The sequence below is a fragment of the Vigna unguiculata genome, chromosome 10 (assembly GCF_037176805.1).
Source record: "Vigna unguiculata cultivar grain cowpea cultivar isolate G323 ecotype 2 chromosome 10, ASM3717680v1, whole genome shotgun sequence".
Taxonomy (NCBI): domain Eukaryota; kingdom Viridiplantae; phylum Streptophyta; class Magnoliopsida; order Fabales; family Fabaceae; genus Vigna; species Vigna unguiculata.
The window spans coordinates 38188315-38200730 of record NC_140801.1 but is presented as its reverse complement, the minus strand read 5'-3'; the positions used below and the strand labels follow the sequence as shown (position 1 = coordinate 38200730).

At 31.6% G+C, this 12416-nt stretch overlaps 1 pseudogene; it reads right to left on the bottom strand.

Annotated features, from left to right (window-relative positions):
• Window positions 1–4764: 4764 nt before the first annotated feature.
• On the bottom strand, window positions 4765–6976 carry LOC146882531 (uncharacterized; annotated as a pseudogene).
• Window positions 6977–12416: the final 5440 nt, after the last annotated feature.

The following is a 12416-nucleotide window of genomic DNA, read 5'->3' as shown; positions in this document are numbered from 1 at the left end:
TGTGGGAGGGAGAATTTATAAGAGTTTGGGAGTGAGAAAACATGGGCCATTTTTTGAAATAGTGTGAAGTAGGTTTCAATTCGATATTGTTTTTTCTTAGGGAGTGTAGAATAATGAGTAAAATGAAAGAAGATTATTGCTTTAACAAATTATTGCTAAAGTGAATGAATGGTCATAGTGTAAAATTTTCAATCATTATTATTCCTCTTATTTAGAAAATAAAGTTTACTTCTAATTTTTACTTAGTCATTAATTGTTAATGCTTTTTAATTGAACATAGTAAGAAAAATGAGTTAATCGATTAAAATGTAAAAAATAAAAGAAATAAATATGAACATGTCTTTATATGTATTATAATAGAAAAAAAAAAAATCATGGATTTAATAAAATAGAAGGAACACAATTATATTTATAAAATGTGGAGTGTTCAGCGAGGAAAAAAAATTGATGGTCAAACATCTCATTCAATGTGATGTAAACAATGACATTTTGGCTTTGACAACTTTTTATGTTTCTTATTAGCGCCTTTTTTCGGGAAAATAACACGTTCAAGTTTGTTTTTGTTTCTAGATCAAATTAAAAAGTGGTTGACAAAAATAAAATGTAACTATGAAATGAAAAATAGGCTTAAAACTATTTAAACTTATTGTTAAATAAAGATCTATATAAATAGCCTTAAGAACATGCTTATTGATTGTGACCATTGACGAACCTAACTGTTCACGGGTTGACGCATTCTAGATTTTATAAAATTATTATTAAGTATATGAAAAAATTTATTTTGTTTCTTTTAATCTCATATATTTGTCCAATCAGCATTAAGGTCTTAGATTTATGACCAAAATATTTTAATCTATTGTTGTGTCCTTAAGCTAAGATTATGAGTTTGATAAAGTGTAAACTACGCATTGATACCTATAATATAAAGTATGAAGGTAGATTGTTGTTTTTGAATGGATTCCAATACTGAAATAATGAACTAACGAGTTGTGCTTCCGGTTCATATTTGAGCCATCTCTTTAAGTAATGTTTTCAGTTTGTGTATTGTGAATTAAAACTCGTAATTAAAAAGGAAAATGTAACGGGGTGATTGATTAGATTTCATGATAAAAATTATTCATTAATAAAATGGATGAATATTTTATATAAATAACATCGTTAAACAAATTCAAATTATTATGTATATTAATTGTGAGTTAATTCAAACATACTACTAGTCTCTACAAAATAATCAACAACTGTATTTTAATTAGAAGTGTTATTTATGTTAATGAAGATAATGAATTTAACTATGTTATCTGTTTTAAAATATCTGTAGAATTTGAAATATATAGGAGTATTGTAATTGCTATTTCACTCCAATAATTTACACAATTTTCATTTTAAATTTTCAAATAACTAACTATTATACAATTTTATTTTTTTATTTTTTATAGCTAAAAATTTCTTTTGTATTTCTTAAGCTACATTCATCGTCTTCATTTATGTATATTTCAAACGCATGAAATGCCTTAAAAAATGAAAGAGAAGTGACTAGAAAAATATTGGACTTATTAGGATGAAAATCTATTAAAAAAAATAGAACCCCCAGTTCCTAGTTTTATTTCCAAAGCCAAGCGGATAGAAAATGAAAATTTCATTATTCATTAACGTTGGTTGATGTCCTAAGGATCTTACATAACTTTTTTGAGCGTCTAAATTAATTATATTGTAAATATAATCTATTATACAAAATTAAATATGAAAAAATTAATTACAAATGTGATATCAAATGCACAAAAAAAAAAAGAGAGTTAAATTTTATATTAAAATATTTCGCAATATTTAAGGAGAACAAATACCCTAAATTAACTACAGATCAAAAAGAAAAAATTAACGAGAACAACATTAGATATAAAAAGGATATAAAATGAATATCTTTCTTTCTTTCTTTGACATGTTAGGCAACTAGTCAATAATATACAATTTGAAAGAGTTAAGCATGGAAAAGATTTACGTTTTTTTTTTATATGGATTTGTTTATAAACCAGACTAAGTCTAGTTTTATACCAACTTAATTAATCAAGTTTTACTGAACAAACTTATAATATACATACAAATTAAGATATATTTTTTTTCGATCTCAATCATTTCTTACTAACAACCGATAATTATTTCAAACAATAACCACTCCTGTTTAAAATATTGGGAATTATTTTAAATAACTACCACTTGTGACCAAAACAAGTTTATAAAAAAGGTTAATCAAAGGATTACTAAAATGCTAACTGAAAGAAGATTTCACCCTTAAATCAATACAATATTAAATTCAATTTTTTAAATTATTAAATAAACACTAAAGTGTTATATCAAACGAATTGCACGTGCTAAAACACAAACTTGTTCTTACTAAAAGATTATTATATGTCGTCAACCATTCTTTAGAAAAACTAAGTGTTGCAAATCCTTTATATTCATATTTGATGAGTAATCTTGAATTGATTCTTCCTTCTTCAAGTTTTAATATTTAATAAATGTTTTGCATGCAACATTTAATATAAATTTCTTCCTAAAAATATATTTAATACTCTACATTAGGAGTTAAATCAGATCATTTTTATTTTAATTTTGTAAATAAAATTCAGGACCGTACATATGAATAGTTTATACACGGATTTGGATGGCTGACCTTATTTTTATATTATTTTTTTACTGTGCCTTCATAATAGAATGATTATTGTTCATTTTGACGTTTTAAAATATACTAATATAATGTCTTTTTAATACTCAGTAGAAGACAATATAAGAAAAAAAAAAAACCAGTAAAGAATCTGGACTAGTATATACACAAGTCTGAGTTAGTATATTTCCAGGAATTCATTACAAAATATAATTATTACCTATTTAGCTTTGATCTATGTATACAAAATCAATTGACTACAAGATATCAAAGAGTTTACCTTGAATTCGTTATGTTTTCCATAATTAACTAATTTAATGGTTATTAATAAATTATGAAGAAGCGTTATTGATTACAGTAACAAGTTTCAAGACTACTTTGTTAATTTTATTTCTCTTTCATTCTTCACAATCAAATAAACTTTAGTTCTATTTTTGCTATTATTTTTTAAATAATTTTTCTTTCCCCAATATTTTTAATTCCTTTTCCACTTAGATACTTCTTCCTTCCAAACAAATTGTTATATTTTTTCCTTTGTCCGTGGTTGGACAGAAACAAATTCCTACCTCAGGATGAAGAATTTTCAAAATTATAGTACAAGTCCCATGCTGCTGACGAATGAACCTAACAAGTTTGACTTTTAAGATGATCACGACTATACGCAACGCCACGTGGCTAAGATCAAAAGCTTACTCACTAAATAAAACTAATAATTCTTTCGGACTTTTTATCTTTATCTTTTCCTTCTGGATATTATTAAATTGTAAGTACTTAACTTGTGTAGTTAAGATAATTCGCTGTAAGCTTAATACGGGTTGATGATAAAACTAGTATATTTATTTGTTTAACATGTTCAAATAGAGTTGACATGGGTTTTATGCAACCATTAACACAAAAACACCACGCAAACAATATCATTTTAAAAATAGTTCACATAGTAAAAAATAATGGCGAAATTGTACTAAGCAAGTCATTTTTCAAACATTTGACGTAAAGAGTATATTCTATGTATATAATATTAGTTATGTATACAATCCACGTATATCTATATGCGCCATTTGAACAATCATTGTAGTAAATTATTCCAATGAACAAGTGTAGAAATCTCTCTCCTATATAAATTAAAATTAAAGCATAATCAAATTCAATCATAAATTCAACTATATTTAAAAAAATAAACATAATTTAGAGACAATATATATATATATATATATATATATATATATATATATATATATATATATATATATATATATAACTAATAATAAGTACAATGAATTTTTTTTTATCTGCAATTGTTAGTGGGAGAGTGTTCAACTCTCCCACCCTCTTTTCTAAACTCCTTCAAACCCACCTTATTTCTTCATATTATTAGTAGGAGGAATCAAACTCACTACCTTCCCCTCCATTATCTTCCCTCTAACCACTAGACTACCTTATCACCCCAAATACAATGATATATTTAGTATGATGTTCGTTATAGTTCAGGTAGTCAACTAAATCAAGCCGCGGAATTTCAGAAGAAAAAAAAAATATAACCTGATAAAATTCCTTTTTTCATGATTTTTTTATTTGATTTTCCTTTTTCTTAAGTGGATGGATTAGATTTTAACACCCTAATCATGTATACTGGTTGCATAGTAATTGTTGTGTTATGTTTGCTTTTTTAGAACAACTAGGTTTGTGTAGCCTGTAGGTAATAAGCTACGCTTTTTTATGACTATATTTTTAAAATTGTGAATTAAAATCTTAGGAATGATCACGGTTTACAACCTGTTTTAGACCACACTTATATATGTGTTGTTTTTAGGTTTAGACCACATTTATTAAATTGTTATTTTATGTTTAATAATATATATATATATATATATATACATACATATATATATATATATATATATATATATATATATATATATATATATATATATATATATATATAAATTGAAACATATATTTCAAGGTTATAAGAATTCAAAGTACATGACTAAAATAGTTGTTTTGAAGTCATTACTAATGATAAACTTATCAAAGTTAAAACTACAAAGTCCAAAAACAACACATAAAGAATTATTTCTTTACTACATAATTGTAACTTCATTAATCTAAAAAAGATTGTCTTCATCATATTCATCGTCTTCATGCTCTTGAAGCTGCAAACAATATAAAAATAGTGTCAATTTTTTTCAACATGTTATATATAAGCACAATAAAAGATGCCCCAATGTTAGGTTCCTAAAACAACTAAAAATCACAATATCTGAATAACTCATATTCTCCTAACATTGAATAGCTTTTAAATAAATAACAGACACCACTTTTTAGCTACATATATTTCAAAGTCCACTATAGACAATGTGGAACTACTTTCTTTACCTAAAACATGGGTTGTTTCAAAAGAATATGGAACTACTTTCTTTACCTAAAACATGTTTTATCACATTACTTAGGTCCTCCTCATCTATATCTAGATTGTGTTGCTTTACTACACCTTTTAGATCTTCAATTTTCATTGCCTATAGATCTTCAATTTTCTTTGTCATGCATGCCACTCATTTCATTTTCATATTCTTTCTTGGTAGCAACAATTTCTTCATTTTTCTTAAATGTTGATGTTGTCATAGTGATATGAGTTGCATCATGGCCCAAATGGAGAAGGACTAATGGACAACTTTACGACAATATTTTTTAAAGTTATTAGTTTGTTTAAATAATGGCCCAATTCTTTGTAAAATTGGCTAACCAAATTATGTTTTGGTTTAATCAATTAATGGGCTCTAATTTAGTTTTATTTCAAGTTGTAATAATGACCTAATTATAACTTATTCATCAGCCTTGGGAGACCAAGAGGATGCATAACTAAATGCTTCTTGGTTGCCACAATTTCAGTTACAATCAACCATTAAGTTGTGGGATCATTAATAGCTTTAAGTGGGTTGTAATTGCAATTTATGTGTCTTTTTGTAATTCCAGTGGTTACCATTTTATTAACGAAGACAAGTTGAGTTTTATTCAAAACTATTAGAGTTTACCTCTTTTATTTTAGTGAGAGCGATTCTCCTATGTTCTTGAGTGATTCAAGAACTCTTGAATCTTATCAAAGGTCATTTTCTCCATTTGTGTGACGTCTATCAATTTCTCAAATTTCTTGCTTATTAGAATTTCAACCTAGATAGATCCATAAAATGAATCCACCCCTCTGGATTCACATCACATAGTCTTTCCATAACAACATACTCTCCAAGGCTTTTCTTTTCCAAATAGTGATTCAAATGCTCATTTTGCAGATTCACTTTACTCATGAATGGAACCTTGAAGCTTAATCTAATAAAATAAAACCAATGTAAATGATTAAAAAGGTAGATTTATATTTACTTATAAATAATATAAACTTACAATAACATTATGTGTTTTTTCATCTATTACTTTTCCTTTCCGACCTTCTCAACGTTGACGAGTTGTAATAAGCATTTCAGCTCATGTAACATTTTATCCTTCATCTTTCTTGGTAGGCTACAATGGTAAAATATTGAAAAACTAGGGAAAAAGTTAACTAGGATGTTTTTTCATAGATATAACATATGAAGACATAGTTAGAAATATATTACCAATTCAACATGAATTCTAGCAAAATTGGTTGATCTCATACGATGATTATACTTTTGCTTAGCTCTATTTGTAATGTTTTTTACACTAATGCTCTACATTATGATAAAAGAATAACAATAATAATCAAAGTAGATAGTAAAACCTAACTTTAAAGTAATAAGAAATGAAATACTTGGATAGTACTAGTGTTCCAATATTTTACCAATTTCTTAAAATGATCTTTACAAATGGTTGAAAGACGATGTTTTAGGCAATCCTTGAATGTGGAGTACTTTGAAAAGTGTTGTCTCTTGATAATCATCTTGTAACGTCTCCATGCATCATTTATTTTTAAAAACAATTTTCTCTCCTTTATCACATATAATGAACTTTTCCTAATAAAAGGAACACTAAAATGAATGCATTTTCATACATATGATCAACAAATAATATAAGTTTATTTTTCATACCTAAACATAATCTCATATATTAGCCTTGTTATCTTTTTCTTAGAGCAAAGCTTTAAAATTGGTGTAAACTAATGGACAAAAATTTGAATTCCTTACTATTATGCTTAGGGAAATAACTAAAGTCAATTACAATTTTGTTAGTAGGGCCAATATGTTCTCCATCACTATCCAAGATGACTTCTAGACATTCTTCCATAGGTTCTCCATAAGCACCAAGTTGATCCTTGTGTTCTTTTCTTATTTGTCCATGTTTTGACATTGAACTCCCAAAATAATGAACATAAATATGAAAAAAAAACATAAATTTATAATAATAAAATATTTACCTTCTAGCTCATTCACTTTATCTTCAACTCCAAGATTTTGTACAATTTCTTCTTCATCTTCGGTGTTTCCACCCAATGCATTTTCTTCTCCATATTGTTCTTCAACCTCAATTCAATTTTGTACATTTTCTTCTTCATTTTCATTGTTTTCACCTTTTTCTAAGAAATTCATAAATTAATATTGACTTACATAGTTGTTTTTTTTTGTCTTCTTAGAAACATGTTGTTGTCTTGTCATTGATTCGACGCTTTCAATCCATAATCCTTCCTTAGATTTTGAACTATTAACTTCAACTTCTTTTCTTTTCATAAACAATGACAATTCTTAGAATTCTCCTCTCTCGAGGCTCCCTTTTGTTGGTCCTAACCAAAAAAATTTATAGTTTACTAATTTGATAGTTTTCCTACTTTTAAAATCAGAATAGCAATACAACAAAACAATGAAAAATATAAACAACAATATTGATCGAAAATAGCAAACACTAACAACATTAGCCATTCAATGTTATTCAGCATGACATCACCAAGTTCATTTAGTGTGATATGCAACTGTAAGAACTAGAAACTAGGAATTAGATGTCATGGGCCTTTTGACCAATTGAACGTTCAACCAAGGTTGATTCGATTGAGCCTTCAACCTGAGATAACCTGACTCGACCTTTGTGAGTGATGTAAAAATGAGTGAAAATTTAAATTCTTATACTTTTGAGGGTATTTGAAATTCTTCGACTTTATTAATTTAAAATACCTTCTAAAATTTATTAAATTTAAATTTCTTTCTAATTACTTTATCCAAACAAGTCATTTTAGTTTAAAAAATTTTAGATTCTTAAAATAAATAAATTATCCTTCTAAATTACCACGTCTAAACACAAATAATCTATTTCTAAATCATTTGTGAAATTTTCATCCTAAACAACTTTTGGAAACTTTGTTGCATTATTTATATATATATATATATATATATATATATATATATATATATATATATATATATATATATATATATATATATTAAATATTAGTCATATCAGGTAATTTCTTTCCAATGATTCTTTTTACGCCCAAGTTTGATGTTCTTGTTTAATAAGTTTTTTCATTGGGTTATATCTCTAGAAATATTTTCAAGAAGGTTAAGTAATTAAATGTTTTGAATGTGAAGTGTACAGTATGGCCTACCGCCGGACCATCGGTCAGGCGGACCAAGGACCATCGGTCAGGTGGACCCTCATTTATGAAGACAATCGACAGGACGCAAGACCCATCGGTCGGGCGGCCACACCAAAATCTGGATCAATAATCAGGTTTTAAATGCAATTGGGCCATGATTAAGAAACCCTAATCACATGCCCAAACCAAAAACTATAAATAGAAGCCCAAGGTAGGTTGGTAAACACCTTCAACTCGCATTTTATTACAGCATTTACTGCTACCTACCGATCGGTCTTAAATTGACTTAAGCATCGGAGCCTTTTAGACAAGTACCCCGATCGCCCGACCAGCCGAACGGGAGGAGAGCCGAGCTACGGAGGGAAATGCAGGACCTAGATGTTAACTATGGGCGGATCCGAGAAGAGCTTGACTAGACGACCGAGCGGCAAGAGAAAAAACTGTATAAGCTCGTTAAGGAGGACGTCAGACAAGAGGAGAAAAAAGGTAATTAAAGTGTTGATTGTAGGTGCTTGATCCCTACACCCGAAACATTTTGGCGCCCACCGTGGGACCGAGCAGTGATGGGCCGATAGGCCGATAGGCCGAGCAGTCATCTATAGACCTTATACCTTTATGGTGACCACAAGAAACAGGACCAGTAATACTGACGGAGGAGGATGGTCGACGATCAAGTTGACACCAGGGCGATGATCAGTGTTTTGCAGTAGAGGATGGAAGATGGGCCGATAGGCCGACCGGGGCTCCCTACGGGACCCGAACTAAGCCTGATGCTAGAAGGAGGAAGAATGGCCGACGATCAAGTTGACACCTGGGCGATGATCAGCGCTTTGCAGTAGAGGATGGAAGATAGGTCGATAGGTCAACCGAGGCTCCCTACGGGACCCGAACCAAGCCTGTTCGATCAAAGGGCGAGCTTTCTCGAAAGCCCCGTTCGAACAGGACCGACCCAAGCGGTCAAACGAAACCCCGATAGGGTGTAAGTGATACGCGCTGTCAAAAGGAACTCCCCTACAGGGCATTCCACTAACTTAGCTAAAAATAAATTTTCAACGTCGATGGGCCGATGGGCCGATAGGGCTCCCTACGGGACCCGAACCAAGCTTGTTCGATCAAAGGGCGAGTTTCCTCGAAAGCCCCGTTCGAACAGGACCGACCTAAGCGGTCAAACGAAACCCCAATAGGGTATAACTGACACGTGCTGTCAAAAGGAACGCCCCTACAAGGCTTTACAATAACTTAGCTAAAAATAGCTTTCCAATGCCGATAGGCCGATGGGCCGATAGGCCGACCGAGGCTCCCTATGGGACCCGAACGAAGCTTGTTCGATCAAGGGGTGAGCTTTCTCGAAAGCCCCATGTGAACAGCACCAACCCAAGCGGTCAAACGGAAGCCCGATAGGGTATAAGTGACACGTGCTGTCAAAACGAATGCCCCTATAGGGCTTTACAATAACTTAGCTAAAAATAGCTTTCCAATGCCGATAGGCTGATGGGCTGATAGGCCGACCGAGGCTCCCTACGGGACCCCAACCAAGCCTGTTCGATCAAAGTGCGAGCTTCCTCGAAAGCCCCGTTCGATCAAGACCGACCCAAGCAGTCAAACGAAACTCCGATAGGGTGTAAGTGACACGCGCTGTCAAAAGGAACGCCCCTACAAGGCATTCCACTAACTTAGCTAAAAATAGCTTTTCAATGTCGATGGGCCGATGGGCCGATAGGCCGATCGAGGCTCCCTACGGGACCCGAACCAAGCTTGTTCGATCAAAGGGCGAGTTTCCTCGAAAGCCCCGTTTGAACAGGACCGACCCAAGTGGTCAAACGAAACCCCGATAGGGTATAAGTGACACGCGCTGTCAAAAGGAATGCCCCTACAAGGCTTTACAATAACTTAGCTAAAAATAACTTTCCAATGCCGATAGGCCGATGGGCCGATAGGCCGACCGAGGCTCCCTACGGGACCCGAACCAAGCTTGTTCGATCAAGGGGTGAGCTTTCTCGAAAGCCCCATGTGAACAGCACCGACCCAAGCGGTCAAACGGAAGCCTGATAGGGTATAACTAACACGTGCTGTCAAAATGAATGCCCCTACGTGAGCTGATTAACAAATAAATAACCAAAGTGAGGCAAACACGTAAGCTGATCGTCATCAACAAAGAATCCTATCATTTCACTATGCCTCGATCGGGCTTTTTGATAAACCCTTTTCGCTTCATCTCTAACATTGCTCAAGGCTTGGGGGGCTTGTGTACAGTATGGCCTACCGTCGGACCATCGGTCAAGCGGATCAAGGACCATCGGTCAGGCGGACCAAGGACCATCGATCAGGCGGACCCTCATTTATGAAGACAACCGATAGGACGCACGACCCATCGGTCAGGCAACCACACCAAAACCTGGATCAATAATCAGGTTTAAAACGCAATTGGGCCATGATTAAGAAACCCTAATCACAGGCCCAAACCAAAAACTATAAATAGAAGCCCAAGGTAGGTTGGTAAGCACCTTCAACTCGCATTTTATTACAGCATTTACTGCTACCTACCGATCGGTCTTAAATTGACTTAAGCATCGCAGCCTTTTAGACAGGTACCCCGATCGTCCGACTAGCCGAACGGGAGGAGAGCCGAGCTACGGAGGGAAATGCAGGACCTGGATGTTAACTGTGGGCGGATCCGAGAAGAGCTTGACTGGACGACTGAGTAGCAAGAGAAAAAACTTTATAAGCTGGTTAAGGAGAACGTCAGACAAGAGGAGAAAAAAAATAATTTAAGTGTTGATTGTAGGTGCTTGATCCCTACACCCAAAACATGAAATATGGTTATGGTCGTAATATAATTTATAAAGATATCAATCTCACTTAAATTTTGATGATTGTAACTAGATAAGAAAATCCAAACCAAATATATATCTTGTGTAATCTTTCTATCATTAATTATAACTAATTTTTACATTCTTGCTATATTACTTGATTTTGGTTAACCTCAGTTCTTTTGAATCAATAGTTTCAAGAAAAATTATTTGAGATCGATAACTATTTTGAGAAAAAAATTTGAACATTAATTTTGTGGGTAGAATTTTGTTTTTCTTACATTACTCTCTCGTGCCATTGGTCTTCCCTCCCTCATGTGCTCTCTCACTACCGCTGTGGCTACCTCACTCCAATCTCTTAACTCGTGGATGCTTATTTTATTTCAATTGTTAGTTTTAAAAAAAAAAAAAAATCTATTGTTGAATATATTATTGGACGTAGAAATGAAGAATTGCAAATGTTATATTCTCCTGTAGAAATAAAAAAAGAGGTAAAAGACTAAATCGATATCATCCAGTCAACTTAATAACCTTACACTTCAAATTAAATTATTTATTCTTTAAAGTCCATCTTTGAACAATATGTCTAGCAATTAATTAATATTATTTGTATGAAACCAAAAAGATCCGTTTATTCTAGAAACATTGCTTTCAACATGGACCCAAATGAATCCCTAATTCAACGGATAAATTCTTAAATTAATCCTGACAAATAAATATATAAATTTTTTTATTAATATTTATAACTACCGATGTTAAAATAAGCGTTGTAATTTTCGTGTACGTATTTTCTTTTAGGTTTTTTTTATCCTTCCGGTCCTTATCTTTACTGAGTAATCTATTAATTTACATTATTTAGTAGAAAGTATTTATAATAAAAAATCATGATAAAATATTGAAAGTATTTATAATAAAAAATCATGATAAAATATTGAACGTATTATAACCCATTTGTAAAAAAAGGTAATTAAAAATATATTAATGAACATATTCATCTTTGAAAGATGGATTTAGTATTTGTTCAAGAAAAGAAGACATTATAAGACTTAAAAGTGAAAGCAACTTGCCCCAAACAGTAATGCCAAATAAATTTAAAAGTCAGTCCTGTACTGCGAATAACAACAGCACAGCCATCAGCATGTTGTCCCCTATAAGAAATCTAAAAGTCTTAATTAATATTTATTAGGATAAACATAGTTTTCAAATTATAATCAACATTGTTTTATTCAAGTTTCAGAGTTCCCACTAATTCACGGCTATAGGAATAACTTATAAGTTAATACGAAACCTGTAATGAAATTAGCCTTTTATTTGAACCAACTTATATATGAATATTTTAAAAATTAATCACAAAACACTAAAATTAATTTATTCATATAAAAGTAAATAGTTT